General features: G+C 42.8%; 1 long non-coding RNA gene across 1 annotated transcript; it reads left to right on the top strand.

The window, feature by feature from the left end:
- The first annotated feature begins 87 nt into the window (after positions 1–87).
- Positions 88–15,106, top strand: LOC140662084 (uncharacterized). The gene is made up of 4 exons (XR_012045977.1): positions 88–188; positions 571–704; positions 2,107–2,254; positions 14,844–15,106. It is a non-coding gene; the product is annotated as an uncharacterized lncRNA (long non-coding RNA).
- Positions 15,107–16,748: the final 1,642 nt, after the last annotated feature.

Here is a 16,748-nt window from a genome sequence, read left to right as displayed (position 1 = left end):
TAGCTCCTGGGGCAGCGGGGTCTGTCTGTCTTCTTCAAGAAACTGAAACAGGTCTGCTTGTCCTGCTCTTTTTTTTTCCCTTAGAGCAGATTTGAAGGGGAAACCCTCCTTCCCCACAGGGATGGCTGTGGATGCACAGGCTGTGAGCTGGGACCCAGGAACTCCTCTCCCAGGAGGCCCCATGGAAGGTGAGAGCACCTGGGGAGGGGGGACCTCTAAGCTCCAGGGACATGCCACCCTACTGCTATTTTAAGAAGCTCAGGAAACACAAATCCCAAGAGTTTTGGGGGCTTTGATTACTAAGGGAGTTTTTAAAAGCTGGCTTATATCATGAGATAATTTGTTTTACCTACCAGACATAGCAGGGACTTTTATCTTCTGTAGGGAATTAGCCCAGATGCGTATCACTGTAATGGAGATCAGAACTTGACCACAAATATCTCATTAGCTTGAAAAGTTACCTGTTTTATTTCTGTCCAAAGGATATTTTGCTTGGGTGCTTTCATCTTAAAAACACTAACTTCTAGAAAACCAAGCTTTAATGTCATGTGTGATTTTGCTTTCTTTGAGGAGTGGAAAATGCCACACACTGTGGCATATGCACAGGATTGAGTCACAAGGGAAAAAATAAACAGTCGTCTTTCTTGGTTTGATCTATGTACATCTGTTTCCTGGGAGAGAGGTGAAATGGGATATTTACTTGGGTAAGTATTGTAAGCCAGATGCACTCCACTGTGAAATAAATAAAAAATGATATTAAAATTAACTATGTAAAAGGGATCTGGAGCTGGGCTTTTCATCAGAAACTGGAGTTTTTGTGTATAGCATGCATAACAAGACTATGAATATTCTCATCTCTAAAGTTCCCAAATGAAATGTCAGTCCCATCAGAGATAAAAACAAAACTCCTTGCTTTTAATGAGACTGGGATTTCCCTCTTCGCCTGATGGGGCTGCTCTACTAATCTTGCTGTTGGCTATGGTTTGGGGGAAAACCAGAGGTGGGAGGGTAGCTAGCACTCTGGGTTGGCACACAAACATCACAGTATATCTCATCCCTTCCTTGCTGCCTGGACAGACGGACACTCACTGTCTGATCAAAGACTTCAGATGCTGCCCCAGCACCTCTATATCATGTCAACAGACACTCGCTCCATGGGTACGCGACATGTGGTCCTCAATGAAGTCATGACTTCAGAAGGGACTTGCGCATTGCTACTAAGAGTAAACTGTGATTTAATCACCATCTGAAATAAGCTGTAGGAGGTGAATGGCCTCCAGCAGATGCATATCTGATGCCAGGAGCTCACTAACCCAGCAGACTGCTTTCAGTAGCTCAAAGACGAATATTAGAAGAATTAAAGTAGGAAATAAATACCCATGTTTTAACAAGGTGGGTAATTTATCATTACAGGGCTCACTGAGGGATGATGTTCATTCTCTGTCACCTGGTGTCTTTAAGTCAAGATGGGATGTCTTGCTAAAAGATACATTCTGGTTTAAACCCGTGTTGTTGGGCTCAGAAAAGGAATTGCTCTGTGACATTGTACGGCAGGAAATCAGACTTGATGGTTGTAATTGTGTTCCTATCTGGCCTTAAAATCTATTGATCTGTGAAAATAATTGCCACAGTTTACTGATTTTCCTGAATGTTTGATGGTAGGTAAGAAATACTTCTGTCTCCTGTGGCCTCAGCTGTCCTGAAAGAATTTCATCTTTCCATTGAGCAGGAATTAGAACAAAAAAAAATGATTCAGCATAACCAAAGAAAATTTTTAAATGGATCTTTGCTTAGCTGTTTGATATATTTTTTTCTGTACTTGCTCAATGGAATCTGGCTGTCAGGACTACTCAGCATCATCCCGTGGGTGGGCCTGGGAATGGTGGTATGCAGAGAAACACGGGCACTTTCCAACTTATTTGACTTAATTGCAAGCCATCACATCACTCTTGCTCAACTGACGTGACTAAAATTGTGGACATATACCAAGCTGTGTCCTAATCAAGGTTGAAGAGTAAAAATAGAAAGTTGTTTTTACTTCACATACAAAGAAAGGCTAGAGCATGTAGAACAGAAGAGGAGATTTTTTTTTTTTAATTTTTCCAGGAAAGAGTCCTGAACCTTCAAGGCACTCGGCTCCGTGAGGTGCTGCGATGGGAGCTGAGTGTGCCCACACCATGCTGCAGCTTCTAACCTGGCACAAAGCCTGGCACAACGCGCTCAGAACAGAGCAAGCTGGGTGCATTTTCTGAGTGTAAGTAAGTGCTACATAAATGGTGCAGAGACCTTGTACGGGTCTGTAAGTACAAGGTAAGTGTTTCTCTCTATACAACAGGCAACGCCTCTTAACACACTGAAATACGCTCGTTTGTATTTGGCATTTTAAAAGGAGAGCCGTTCTCCTCCTGTGCACCAAGCCTGTTCCTTCCTCTTGCCGAGACCTGCATGTTTTGTCTTCCCAGTTATCACTGTGGAAACTCAAACATGATATTAGTTTAATTAGAGATCAACTCCTTTTATGGAATGCAAATGCCCTATCCGACTAAATCCCCCTTCTGAAGTTGGCAGATGCAAATTAAATCCTATGCGCTGAAGTGTAATTTGGCTTTGAACACTCTTAAAGGCCCTCAGTGATTCAGTGGGTAGAGGGGAATTAGTCTTAAGCTGCATTTGTTGCTTTCTCCTCCTTAATTTGTGTATATGAATGCTACTGAAGCAATATTGAATATAAACAAATTGCCAAGTGCCACACATGAATGAAAGCCAAGGTTTTACTCTTAGTTTTTGGAGCTGTAAATAACATAGGTTCAGTCTACTTGAAATAATGGTAAATAATGGGCCATCTGCCACGTCACCTCCCATCAGGTTCTCAGTGACCAGCAGGCTTGGAACAGCCAAGTGGTCCCTCCTGCAGTCACACAAGGGCAGCAGCGCTGGCCCAGGGCGTTTCTGAGCACTCCAAGAGCCCCATTTTTCAGTGAAATGCTTTTCTTCAGCTGTTAGGTCCCAGGCCTGATGGGTGACTTTGGAATCCCCATCCCACTTGGAGAACCCTTGAAGCTCTCCCTACTGATGCACTAAGCTGGTTCCTCCAGACACCATCCTTCTCTGGTGGGCCTCAATGAAAATTGCACTATTTTTGTCTAGGATTACAAAAAGAGGTATCACACTGAGGATCTGCAGGAGACTCTTAGGAGCTCACATAGCGCATTGTTTCTCAGCTTCTTTAAATTAACAGACAACATAGACATTTTGCAAAAACAATCTATGACAATCTTCTAGTATTGCTACAATGGTTTTCACATATAACCGGCTAACAGCTACCACTTTGAATGCCCCCTTTTATTTTCCTTCACTGCATTTACTTGGAAGTAGATGTCTATGATTTTGTGTGCCAAATACCATAATGTGAGTCTGATCACATTATATCAGTCTGATCAATCCTTTTACTCCATACATTGCAATTTAAGCAAGAGGTTTTAAGCCAGCCCCAACAGATTAATTCCAGACCATAGTCAGCATTTTTCTTCATTGCCCTTAGATCAGATAGCGATCTAGCCCAAGTATTTTTGCTTCACTGTAATGTTTCTACAGCTTTTATTTTAGAGTATCTGTTTCCTCCCATGTTCTTCCTGTCTCTGATGATTTATTCTTGGGTCTGAATTCAAAGTATATGTTCATCTCACCAGCAGGCGTATTACCACACTGCACAAATTGCTTGTGTCCCACACTCACCAAATGGCTTTCATCCAGTACCTTCAGGTTTTTTTTATAAGAAGTGATTTTAAAGCCTCCCATGTGCTATTTTGTAGAAATGAATCCAACAGGAGAATCTGTAGGTAACAGGCACTTAAATTCCTGTTCCTGGTTTTCTGCTGAACATTTTAACAACTGAGCTAGTAAGTGCCTTTTAATTATGTGCTTGTTGCAGACACTCCCTGCTTATGTTTTATAACAATGATTTTGGATCAAGAGGTTTGCAGCTAAAGGGATAAACATTTAGCCCAGATAAGCAGATTTGTAGAAATTATTGTTATCCAGAGCTGGTTTGATTCATTAGGAACCAGCAGTGGACAGCTCTTGAAATCTGACGGGGATATATTTATCCCTCCAAAGTGAAATCTGCTAAGGGATGAGTCTGAATTATGTTATATTCATAATAGCATTTCCTTCTGTTATTTAATATGGCAAAAATAACCATGTGAGAGAAGTTATTTTCTCCACCAGTCTCCCTGACCTCAACAAAGACCTGAAACACACTTGCAGGGAGATTTTTGGGTCCTCCCAGCAGCAGAAATGGGGTAGCAAGGATTCGGAACCAAAGTGCAATGAGATCCTGGATGTTACCTTGTGTGGGTTGTAGGGATGGGCAACAGGAAAAAGGCCGCATAAATTAGTAGGTGGTACTGATCCCAAACCACTGATATTCTCAGTGTGTTACGGTAACAAGCATTTTGCTGCAACCCGCATTTGCACAGAGACTTCTTTGACCCTAGAGATGGACTCACCGTATCTTGTTTGAAGACTTCCACCTTTTCTATTCCGAGCTAGCAGCTTTTCTTGTTTATATTTATTTCTGTCTGTCTGTCTGTCTCTCTCTCTGTCTTGCTCTACCCTCTACCTCCTTTCCTTCCTTCTGTTTTCAAGAGCAATTTTTTTTGCATAGAGGAACATTATTTTGGGAGAGGGGTGATTATTTGCCTGTCCTATGCAGTAGGGTACCCAGCTCCCTGGGCAGAAGGTCATCTAGAAAGACCTCATACATCATGCTGTTCCCATCTTTTAATCTATGAATTGGCCAGGGGAGAAGGCCACTGACATAAAACACAGACAAGAGTGGGCAGCAAAGCATGCACTTGTCACAGAATTAGTGCCAGAAATATACGGGCAATCAATCAAAGTTATGGCATGCTCTCCTTGTGGGTAGTTGATATATAATACCCCAATCAATAACTAAAGAGGGGGGAGAGAAGAAAGGGATTTGATTTAATATTTGCCTAGGCTTTGTAGAAAAGTAAGATTTATTGCAACATAAAAAAAACAAATTTAGCCTCTAGCTTAATAGCCAATTGGTCCCTGTGATATTGCTGGAATCATATTTACTGTGCATCCTAATACAAAGACATTAATATCCGTATACCTGCTCAGCCATGTCATGCTGGATATTAGCCAGTGTGAAGCATACATCTGGTCTTGACTTGTGAATAGCTTGCTTAAGGAAACATTTTCTTTATTGCATTTAACATTTTGAATCTGTAAGAGGTTTGCAAACTACCATTGATATTAGCAAGGAGATCTCAGGACCTGATTTGCCTTGGCCCTGTATTACTGGGTCTGCATGTATCAGACTGAATTAAAGGCAGGGCTGCAAAATGCATCTGGTAGGTCCAGAACTGGCAACAACCATTGGATGTTTCTGCTTGCCCTTTGCTGTTGTATTTGAGACATTAAACTATGAAATCATGCAAGATTTCTTTTTCTTTTGCTTTCCTGGATCCCTTAGATCCAGGCCCCTCCTGTTCTGGAGGGCTTCTGATCCATGTGATGTAGCTCATGGGGATCTGCACAAGCTTCACACCCAGGGCACATATGTTGCCACAACTCCTCTCCAGATACTGCATGGAATGATGCTACAGTAAGAGAAGGCAAATGATCCAGTTCAAAATAAAACTGTCTTCAAAAGGTTGGGCAGAGCCTTGCAGAAGTTTTATATGTTGTGCCTTTTTATGCATGATCAACTAAGGCTGGGAAAAAACAAGCATAGCCTTTAGCTTCAGCTACTAATCCCTGTTCCTGGCCAAAAAAGCAATGAAAAACTGTAAATGTCAGTGGATTCAGACCTTAGTTATGGCAAATCCTGACACAGAACACAGTAACAGGTGGTTTGATGCTGATTTCAGCAATTACAGTATTTAGCCAGAAGCCTAACTGCCCTCATAGTCATGTTTGCTTTCAGATCAGTGCGAGACTCTACTTCAACCCTTATCCAAATTCTCAGTAGATTAGCTGAATCTGCAGAATTTGACCAGAATGCACAGTTCTGAGCTTTTTGGTACTTTTCAGTTCCAGTCAGGTCAAAGCAAAGAAAAAGGTGACAACCCTGAGAGTATTGCGACACTCGTATTGACAATATCCATCACAATTCCAACAAAAACGTGTGGGGAGAGCAGCAGTATGCATTCCTATTTTGCAAGAAAATCAACAACCACCATCCCCTCAGCCCTCTATCTTCCATGGACATTTCAGATTCTTCTAAAAACCTCAGAAGTCTGGCTCAGAGAAAGGAATAGGCTCAAGTATGGAGGAAAATTCTCAGATTCATGACACATGCAGTCAGTTCACAGAAGTATTCTTGCAAGATCCAAATATATCCTCCCTCCTTGCACACGACACAAGAGAGATAAGTGAATTTTGCCTAACAGTTGACCTTTTGAACCAGTACGCCTTGCATAATGGGAAGACTAATGTCCTCCAGCTTAGGAATTACTCCATGTGTGACCTGAGCTATGGAGAAAATCATCTAAATAACTCCTGTGATATCTCCTAGCCTTCAACTCCATTGCCCACATTATTCATTGGTCTGAAATTTATGTCATCAATTTGCGATAAAGTGCAAGGTGAGTGCAGACCATCAGGGTTCTCATTTAACAGTTTTTTATACCAAATTTGTAGAAGTGCAGGTAAAAAGGCAAAAGGCAGAGCAATGGCATCTCAGACAAAATCTGTGACTCGGCTGGAATTTCACAGACTATTTACTCTTAGTCCGCGAGCAAGAAACAAATATATCCACAACAGGAAAGTTACTGAAGACACTTCAAAAATAAACATGATGTGTGTCACCATGGGTCACTGATAGATCCTTCATGACAAGAAAAATCAGCTCATTTTTCCTCCCAGCAAATGTCAGATGTTTTAGGAATGGTTTGTTCTGCTGATTATTTCCGTTAAATGAGTCCTATTATAATTATGAAGTCTGTGATCTAGACTTAATGCCTGGCTCCAATCTCCCCAGTCTTTGAAAAAATTTGATCTCAGTCTTGGCATGAACCATTGTGTTCAGTCTCCTAAAAATTCAACTCCGGGTAGACAAAGCTCCATAAATGTTCCTGAGGTCAGAAATGAATGCATATTTATTGCAACAATAGCTGTATTACCAGCCATTCACAGCTCCAAGAGCAAAACACAGGAGTTTCTTCGGAAATAAAACCAAACAGATGTCTCCAATGAACACAGTTATCGTATCGGCAGAATATTTCTTTCAGTAATCTCCCTAGTAATTAATTTTTCTGTTATCACGAAAGCTATTTCAGAGACTGGGAAGAAAAAACCCTGCTTTTCTCACCAGCCTCCATGCCGATCCCGGGATCGCAGCCTGTCTCATGCAAAGGCGGCTTCCGAATAGAGAAGTCACTTGAGACACCGCTCCTCTGCCATTCACCGGCAGAGGCCGGCAGCCCCCATTGTCTTCCTGCAGAGCGAGAGATAACAATGCATTTCTTCCCTCATAAAAGCGAGTTCAAAAAAGCATTTACCTGTACCAACAAAAGCAAGCGGGTAAATAAGAAGAAAGCACACGTGGTGTTTAGGATAACATGCAATTAAAGGATTAAAAATTCATACATTTCGATGGGAAACGGCATTGAAATTGCTGAGCCGTTAATGACTTTGAATGAAAGGGGGGCTTATCTCTTCACTCAACTGGAGTGTTCAGAACCAAGATAGACCTTTTATCATTTTTAATTGTTTCATTCATGGCACGCCGGAGATGTGTGCCTGCCAGAGAAGTTTTTGTTATTTCAGTGACTGAAGGAAACTTTTCGAACCCTGCTGCTATTGCCTTGGGTGGTGGAGCTGCCTGGGGAGGGTGAGGCAAGGGGAGGAAGACCATGGATGTGCATCAGCCTTTCTAGCTTTTTGCCCCACCCCTGTCTTTCTTCAAGAGCTGGATGGAGGTGTGTGAGCACAGTCCACAGCCCAGTCTCGTATAGAAAGAGCCTGATCTGGAGATGTTTAGTCCTAATAGGGTGGTACCAATCCTCCTGTATTCTAAGTTCACTTGGCTGAGCCCTTCAGTTGCCATAGGGCTTTTACTGGGAGAAAATCACCCTTTTCAACAGAGCCAGCACTAAACCAAAACCATTTCTGGTCGTCACATAAAGGCTTGAATAAGATTTATGGGATGCAAGGCCTTCTGCTGAATGACTATCACCCTTTCTACACTACTTTTTAAACACATCTGTTATTTTTAGAAAGACAGACAGACAATCAGCTAGCTAGGTGGATAGGCATAAATAGATATACTGGAGAAAGAGAAATTCATACCAGCATCTTGCTGTCTATCTCTCTTTACGAAGCAGTGTTTTAAACATTAGTCTTTTCAAAGCCATAAAGACAAGACGACTGATTGTTTTTTTAAAGTGAGCTGAGAGTCCCGTCTGATCCCACAAATGGCTAGAGCGGAGCTCGAAGAAAAACTTCAGCTATTGGGAGGATTGCAACAGAATCGTAATTGGACGACAGCCAGTTCACAATTACACATAAGGCTGAGGTCTGATAGATGCAACACAAGACATTGGCAATGGAGAGCTCTATTTTCATCATGTTAGAAAAGTGGCCTGATTTTTCTCATTTCTGGAAGATGATGGGCACCCTTGATCTATAATTTGGCCATTCAGTTTGTAGGACTTGATGATTCTTTCTTTTATAATTGTGACCAAAAATGGCAAAAAGGATTTTGCTTACAATATTCAAAGACACAAAACAAACAAAAAAACAAGAAATCATCTAATGAAAGGGATCAATCAGTAATAATTATAGCCTGAAAGATGAAAACTTTGGGAAGCAATGGAGGTATGAAAGGAGGAAATTGGAAAGAGTTTTCTGAGCTTAACATCTGGTCAGATATATATTCTCCAATAAGCATCAGATAAATTTGTCTCTTTACAGGGGACGAGAATTACCACCGATGGTGTTTGCCGTGGGTTCCCTCAGTGCCCAACGTGCAACATGCAGAGGGTCATTCCTACAGCTACAGTGCTGCCTTTTGTCCTGTTTGGAGGGCTTTAAGTGTGATTTTAGTGGCATTTTTCCCCCTTATTTTGATCTTGTGCTGTTGGTATGGATGAATGAGTTCCAGAACTATGTAAATCTATGTAAATAAGTGTTGTCTTACCAAACACAAAAGACTTATACCAGCTTTTCCCAGCAATAGACCTTTCTCTCCAGCTCACGCTCAGCATTGTGAAGGGCACAACTGAGACCTGGTAGCTCTGACCTGTGCTCCCACCAGAAGTGCCTGCAAGCTCTTGATTTATTAAGCTCATCCCACAGAAAAACTTAAAATTTAGGTATGCACTTAAGATTAGTAGTGCCACTTTGAAATGGGACCATCATGGTTGTAACTTCTGTGACTGCTGTAATAAAGACCATTTGTCTTTGCTGAATTTTAACATGCAGATGTAGCATGTCTCTGTTATTTCTCCATTTGCAACAGGAAAATACCAAGAGGTGAATTTTTTAAAATTACTTTTTTATTGGCATTTTCATTTTTTAAACATAAACATCATCTGGTTCACATTACTCAGTCAGCCACACAGGAAAGGGTAATAAGTTTTGTTGATACTATTTTTCTCTGAGGGATTAACAAGGATAATATTTATATACGTATTAAGAGATTGGTGCATACCCTCAGGCAGTGGCAAAGAGAATAAGAAATATCAGCAGTATCAAAACAAGTTGCAGGTGGCTGGCCGCTATTGCATTTCAGGGGTACGGCAGGACCAAGGGCACAGAAAGGACATCACTTTGCGTACTGGCACTGGATTACTCTAAGCTAAATTGTCTTGTGCCGCTCACCAGAAAGGGGACAATTTTCCAAGAGAGATTCCAACAGAGTTATCTATCTGATCAGCTATCGTGCGCTGAAGATTTGGGGCCAAATCTAGCAGCTGTATTTCAGCAGTGAGAATAAGGGAGAAACTGCCCTCTAAAGAAAATACTAGATTTCTCATACCCTAATTGTCCATTAGTCTGATCTGGTACATGTTTATGATGATGAAAATCATCTACTGTTTGGGGATCCCAACTCCAACCAAAGGCCCTTTTGCAGGGTATGACCCACACAGCCTGCAGCATACACCCACCCTTCAGGGTGCAACTTTGGCACTTAACCGAACTATCTAAATCAAGAAGCAAATCAGTCCTGTTGGCCTCTGTAATCAATAGCAAGACATGGGTATCTTCAGACAGCATCAGACTATTTGAGGACCCCAGTTGGCATCTGTGGGGCATCCTTCTGTTTTCACCAGCTGAGGAGGAAACATCGGGTGGGATTTATCTCACTACATGTTAGTAATGCGGTATCCAAACCTGAAATAGTTATGCAGGTCCTGCCTGCATCTTCTTTCACTGCAGAGAGATCCTACGCAAAGCATATACCTCCAATCATTTATGATCAGGGAGAAACTTGGTTCACTTGTAACCAAAGAGAGGGAATAAAGGGGATGGGGTGAGTAACGGCATGAGTGGGGGTACAATGTGCTGGAGTTAACACAAGGGTAGGAGTCCGTCAGGTAGTGACCCCATCTCCTGAATCTCTGTCCTGTGGCCGCTCTAGTGAAACATGAGAAGATAATCGTAAGATGATATTCAGTTTATAACCATACATGCTGAAAATATTGTGCTCTTTTGAACACCCATTTGACACCAGACCTCTAACAATTTTATGTTGCTCTGTCCTTCCAGTTCCTCCACAAGCGACAGCCTCTTTAATCCACACTAGGTCTGTGTAGGATGGAGAGCAGTGAAGGAAAGAAACCTTGTGGCATTAGAGATGGGAGGGAAAAAGGCAAGCTGTGATTGATGCCTGTAATACCAACCACACAAATCACAGAGCTCCGTGAAACTCCTATAATTTAAGGGAGAAATAAGAAGTGAAACATTATGCCCATGTCACATATGATGGCTCTTGGAATAAGACAAACACTGTGCAATCAGTTTAGACGGCAGGACACAGAAGAGAGGCCACACACTGAGATTATAAATACTATGGACCCAAAATTGTCCATTCCCAGGTGTGGGCATCCGGCATGACAGCACTAATCTGAAAGCGACTGCAGCATCTACTCTAGGAGATTCCTCAGAGAATACAGTGAAAGGCAAAGCATCTCTCTCTGATTTAATAGCTTTGAAATGTTTTCCATTCTTCCTGTACAAAGATTTTGTCTGAGCCAACCTCCTTTCAGGTCAACAGGACATAAACTTTGTGACTGACTTTAATGAGATTTTGTTCATGCTCTGAAGAGTAGAGCCTGCACTGAGTAAAGCTTGAATGCTCCTAATTCCCATTTACTCTTTCTTGAAATGTAGGTCTAGCCCCTTGAGAGGACTTGCTGACCCTGTGCTGAGTGGCTCCCTGGCCAGTGAAATTTTGGATAGAAAAGGATACGACTGTCCTGGTCCCATCTGTAGCGCCTGGACACCCACGTGCCTCCCAGATGAGGTCCTGCAGGAGGAGAAAAGCTTTATCTGTAACTCCTAGTAGACCTAAACCCAAGTTTTGCTGTGTTTGTCAGCAGCCTCTCAAAGCATTTAAGCAGAATATTGTCCCCTCTCCCATACTGTGTGCAAAGAGAAGCCTCACACAGAAATACAGCTTCTAGGAGGTGGATATAGGACAGGCTCTTCCTCTTCTTCCAGTGCAGTGGTGCAGGCATGGGAGAGGAGGCATTGAGATAATGTGGGAAACCTTTCCGTGGATCCAGCCTGGGGTGGAGGGAGGCAGACGCAGGAGAGCTGTCACTGCCGTGAGGCAGGCGTGGAGAGATGCTGCTCAGCAGATCCCTGGGGCTCAGCCGAGGAGGTGAGCTGTGCTCTCCCCTGCTCCCTCCGTGCACCGTGCCACCCTTGTTCTGCTGGGCGCAGGGTGGACGCGGATCAGCTCTCAGTGATGGTGCTGCAGAGTTACTGTGCAAACGCCCTTGCAGGCGGCAGCCAGAGTGTGCCTGGAAGGAGGATGGAGTAACGGTTGTATTAGGGCCTCGGGGGTTGGCTGCTATATCTGTTAATCAACTTTATGAAAACCTTTGGGGTCAAAAGAGTAATAAAATAATGGAGGACAAGCCCATGCTGCCTCTTTGCACTTTCCACCTTTCTAGTCATTTTATCCTTCCTTCCCACAAAATCAGCTCGCTTTGGCCTGACCTTGTAATGTGACAGCTCTGTTCAGCCTGGCAAAATTAAGATGATTTGTCCCCCTTCATGTTACTGCATTTGCTTTCACTGTGCTCCTCCAATCTGTTTGCTTCAAGCTCAGGGCTCCCTAATTGTATTCCAATGGAGACAAACCTCATGATTAAAACTCAAACGCGAGCCTGTCCAGGCTTCAGCAGCACAGGCGTCAGGGACCCTGAAATTGCAAACTCAATCTTTCTGATGGATTTAATTCGGGGATCTGTTTTGTCACCCTTGTGTTGGGTGCAACAGCAACCCCCGGCCTGCCTGCCCCTCCTTCTCTCACTCCCCCTGGCAATTTCCTCATTGCTTAAAAATATTCAGTGAGGCTACATCAAAGCGAATATTGAGACTTGTATTATTGTTGCCAGGGGTGACATTAGATGAGAATTATATGAAACAGTAAGGGCGCTGGAGTATAATCCATTTGACATTTGGAACATGTTCCCAGTGCTCTGTGCTCCTCGAAACATTCACACAACAGAACTGTCTTCATTTTCATCACAATATTTGTGTGCGTGAGTAGATTTATCTCTCTTTATTTCTCTGCCTGGTCATTCTCTGCAAGGCCAACAAAAAGAAAAACCTCACTTCTGGGGCTGCTGCCCTGTCCAAGTATCATTTTTGCTTGTTTATACCCAGAGGACAAGGGGGGAAGTAAATTGCTATCAGCATAAGGCTGGTCCAGACATCGGACCAGTGCTCATTGCTCTTGTGCAAAGCCATCAAGCTCTAACCTTTCCACTGCTGTGCCTGCACGTTCTGGGCCAAGGTTTGAATTTTTGGGACCCCCTGGGAAGTAAAGGCAAAGAAGCCCACGTGAAGCACTTTTAGTTCAGAACTGCACCAGAACGGCAGATGCAGATGGTGAAGAAGTGTTCGTGACTGATCGGTTCCTGCTCTCCTTCCTCCGGCAAACTGCCATGAAGGAGCTCACGTTGGGTCCCAGTGCATGAAGAGGGCATGTACCTACAAAGTTGACTGCCTGCTAACACGGTCTCATGCTGCTCAGGCACTGAGCCCACCCGCTGAACGGCTTGGTCAGCCAGCTCAGGCACAGCGTGGCACAACATGGTGCTGTGACTTTTAGCCTCTCTGGACCACAGCCAGATTTTGCTTCTACCACCCAGGCTGTAAGATGTGCACAAGCACATGAAAGCATGGCCACGAAGTAGAACCCACATTCCTCTGAATTTCCAAAGACTTCAGAAAAAGTTTTCAACTTCATGGCCAGAGCACATCTAGGAGGAAGTATTTTAGACTGCGATTCTCGCTTGCATCTCTGTTATCCCAGGAATTTGCGAAGGAGCTGGAGCAGGTCACAAGCCTTGTTCCCACTGGGTGATGGTGATGTGGGCACCTAGCCTTGCTCCCTCCTGAAGTCCACCTTAATAGTTGCTCTGTCTCCAGCATTACGTACAAAGACTAACGTTTTTAGGAATAAAAGCCTGGCCTCCTGAAAAGCATCATCACTGAGATCAACTGGTCCCAAACTGCAACCAGTGAATCAGCTCAAATATTCATGTATCCACACAAATACATGAATAGACACACCAGCACACACACAGAAGCTCCTCCTCCACAAACTCAACATCCATATTCCAAGTAATTATCTCAATTACAGATTCAACAGGATCATCTCATTTGCTTGCTAGATTCCCCATGCACAATATCTTTCCACTCAAAGAGCCCTCTCTGCCATATGCTCATCCCCTGCCCGACGCACTGGCTCGCAGCTGAACTGTTATTCCTTATGACCACGGAGCAATTTAGCTGTGAAATTACCCTGTACAGCAGTGGATCACTTTTCATCTGGAAAATGTGCAATATTGAATCTTAAAGAGATACAGTACAGAATATATAGCATGGGCTGGATTTTGCAGAGGTTTTAAAGCACTTGGGGTTACTGTAAATTTTGATGAGAACTGTAGGCTTTCAGTACTTGTGATGCTTGAGAGAGCGAAAAATGTGGGCAAAGTCAGAGTGGTCAGAGCAGGCAAATTTACATTCCAAGATTACAACAGCAAAGTCTTCAGCATAACTGCATTAAAAATGTGTTTATCCCATATAATATCTATGCTTTATGTTATTTTCACTTTAGAAATCATTATCTTGCCCTCTGAGCTGCATGTTGTGAATTATTTCCTATGAGAACGGTGCATCTAGGCTGGAGATTCAGGCCAGGTTCATTTAAAGTCTCCCAAAGGTTCATGAGCTTCTTTGAGTGTCTGAGCTGATTTGTGGGGCTGATGTGAACACAGGTGAGACTCATTGGCCTCTGCTTGAGATTCTGGGCTCGTTCTTGCTCAAATCACAAAGCGAAGCTTACGGAACATGCACCTTCCTAAACTGCCAATGAATCAAATGTTTGTAAAAAATTTTGCAAAATGAAACAGCGAGAGATCCCCACACAGACTGTCCCTGCACTGATGATGTTTCCATCCTGGAAGACAGCAGTGGAAATGATTTTGCTGCAGGTTCCCACCATTGAAAGACTGGAAACCACAGACTTGGTTATTCAGGCTGTGTTTTACCTTGCTGCAAATGTTGGTTCTGCATGTGGTTTTATCAGCAGGGCTTGGGGAATTATGGTCCCTGTTTTCCTTCCCCAGGAGCACTGGCTGCTGTGGTCCCTCTGACCGGGTCTGGCAAGCATCCACACAGGCACTAACTTCTGGGTTGCTTCTGACCAAGAAGGGGGAAGATGTACCTGACCTGATTTATGAATGAGCTCCTACACAGGCTAACAAGAAAATGAAAGCTGCTTAGATGGCAAAAGTATGTTTATATAAAGAACACAATGGCAAAATAAAAAGTCCTTTGGAACAAAAGGATTAGCGCTTTCTGTTTTGGAAACCGCGTACGACAACTTGAAAATGTTAAAATTTTTCTACCAATATGGAGATGTGTTGACATGGCTCCTTTCCCACGAACAGTCCCAGAATGACAAATCAGTGCTTCTCCACGGCAGAAGTCAGAAATGTCCTCTTCTGCTCATAACCACTGACTCCACTGGCTTCCCCAACATTGTTTTCCGTACACCTTGGCCCTTTTCATGATGAGCGATGCTACAAGGTATTAAGTTCGCCTCCTGGGTAGTGGGAATGGAGCCAAACAGTGCACCATATTGGCAGGAAATATTTGATGGGATCCATTACACTTCTCTCTACCAAAAAGGATGCTGAAGGGGACTAGCTCCTGCTTCAACGTCCAACCTCTCAGTCCTTGGGCAGCTGCCCATGCGCTGCCTTCTGTCCAGCTGCAGCTGACAGCCAGAGAACAACGAAGGGAAAGATTTTCCCACTGAAAAGTGCATGTTGAGCTTTTTACTTGGCATTTATGGAAACGACTCCAGAAGATACAGGGCAGGGCAAAGGCTGACTTTCTAAGGGGAGATTAGCAGGAGCAGCTCCATTCCTTGCCAGCCTTTACCCAAAGTCCTGGTTCTGAAACCTTTGTACTGTCCTTTTAACTAAGTATGAAGATAATTAAATTTTGCAGTGTGGTTACACCTCAGTAAATATTGTCTATAAAAATCAATTGGCATTTACTGTACTTAATGTATAATAACGATTCTTATAAATCTAAATTATCCTTATAAATCTAAATTAAATGCCTAGGTTTAAATGTATTTAGGACATTTAATTAATAAAGTGTTACCAAATAACCATTACTAATCTGTTTACTTCAAGCCTGCTTTCCATTTCCAAAGGATTTATTTCTCAGCAGTGTGTGTGGGAGGGTATAAGTGAAAGTATGTGAAAGGGTTTTAAAAAGCTGCTGCAGGTACCAGAAATGTTCAGAGATTGCCCAGGAAATTCGTCCATCTTTTCCCCCACGGAGAAATGCTGATGTGCTGGAACCAGAACTTTTCAAAGAAAAAGGTCCATTTTGACCCATCTGTAATTTTAAGTGTTCAAAAAGTTTTGAGCTCTGAAACATCCTGTTTTGACATTTTCCTAATTAAAAGCTCGGATTTTCTGTTTAGGCTGATTTTCCAATTCAAAATTTAACTTAACCTACAAAGAGAAAAAACCATTAAGGATGAAAAGGTCAAAATCAAAAATCAAAAAAGGTCAAAATAAACCCTTTAGATTAGACATAAACATTATATGGATTACCCCTTTGTGAAAAACACAGATTTTTACTTTTTTCCCTGGAACTTCTCTTGACATTGCCCTTCATCAAGGTCTGAAGGGCAAAGGGGCTCACCTGAGGTCCGTCAAGGAGCCTGTGACAAGCAAGGACTTTGGGTTACGGCCAGCTCAGCTATTTTATGTTGAAAAAACCCAGATTCTGGTCAACCTGGAGTATGTCGTGAGCTAGTGCTGAGTTCATTCACTTCAGCTTGCTGGTCCCCTTCCCCCACTTCAAATTCCCTTATCAAAACATTGTGATGTTTTATTTTGAAATGGGATTTTATTACTCAACATCTTTCTAGGCAATTGAACAACAAAGACTTCACAATCTCCCCAAAATGAAGCAAATGTTGTGTTCAAGCTGGAATGTTTTCTTAC

This window comes from Ciconia boyciana, chromosome 21 (genome assembly GCF_034638445.1).
Source record: "Ciconia boyciana chromosome 21, ASM3463844v1, whole genome shotgun sequence".
Classification (NCBI taxonomy): Eukaryota; Metazoa; Chordata; class Aves; order Ciconiiformes; family Ciconiidae; genus Ciconia; species Ciconia boyciana.
This window is presented reverse-complemented; position numbering and strand designations above follow the sequence as displayed.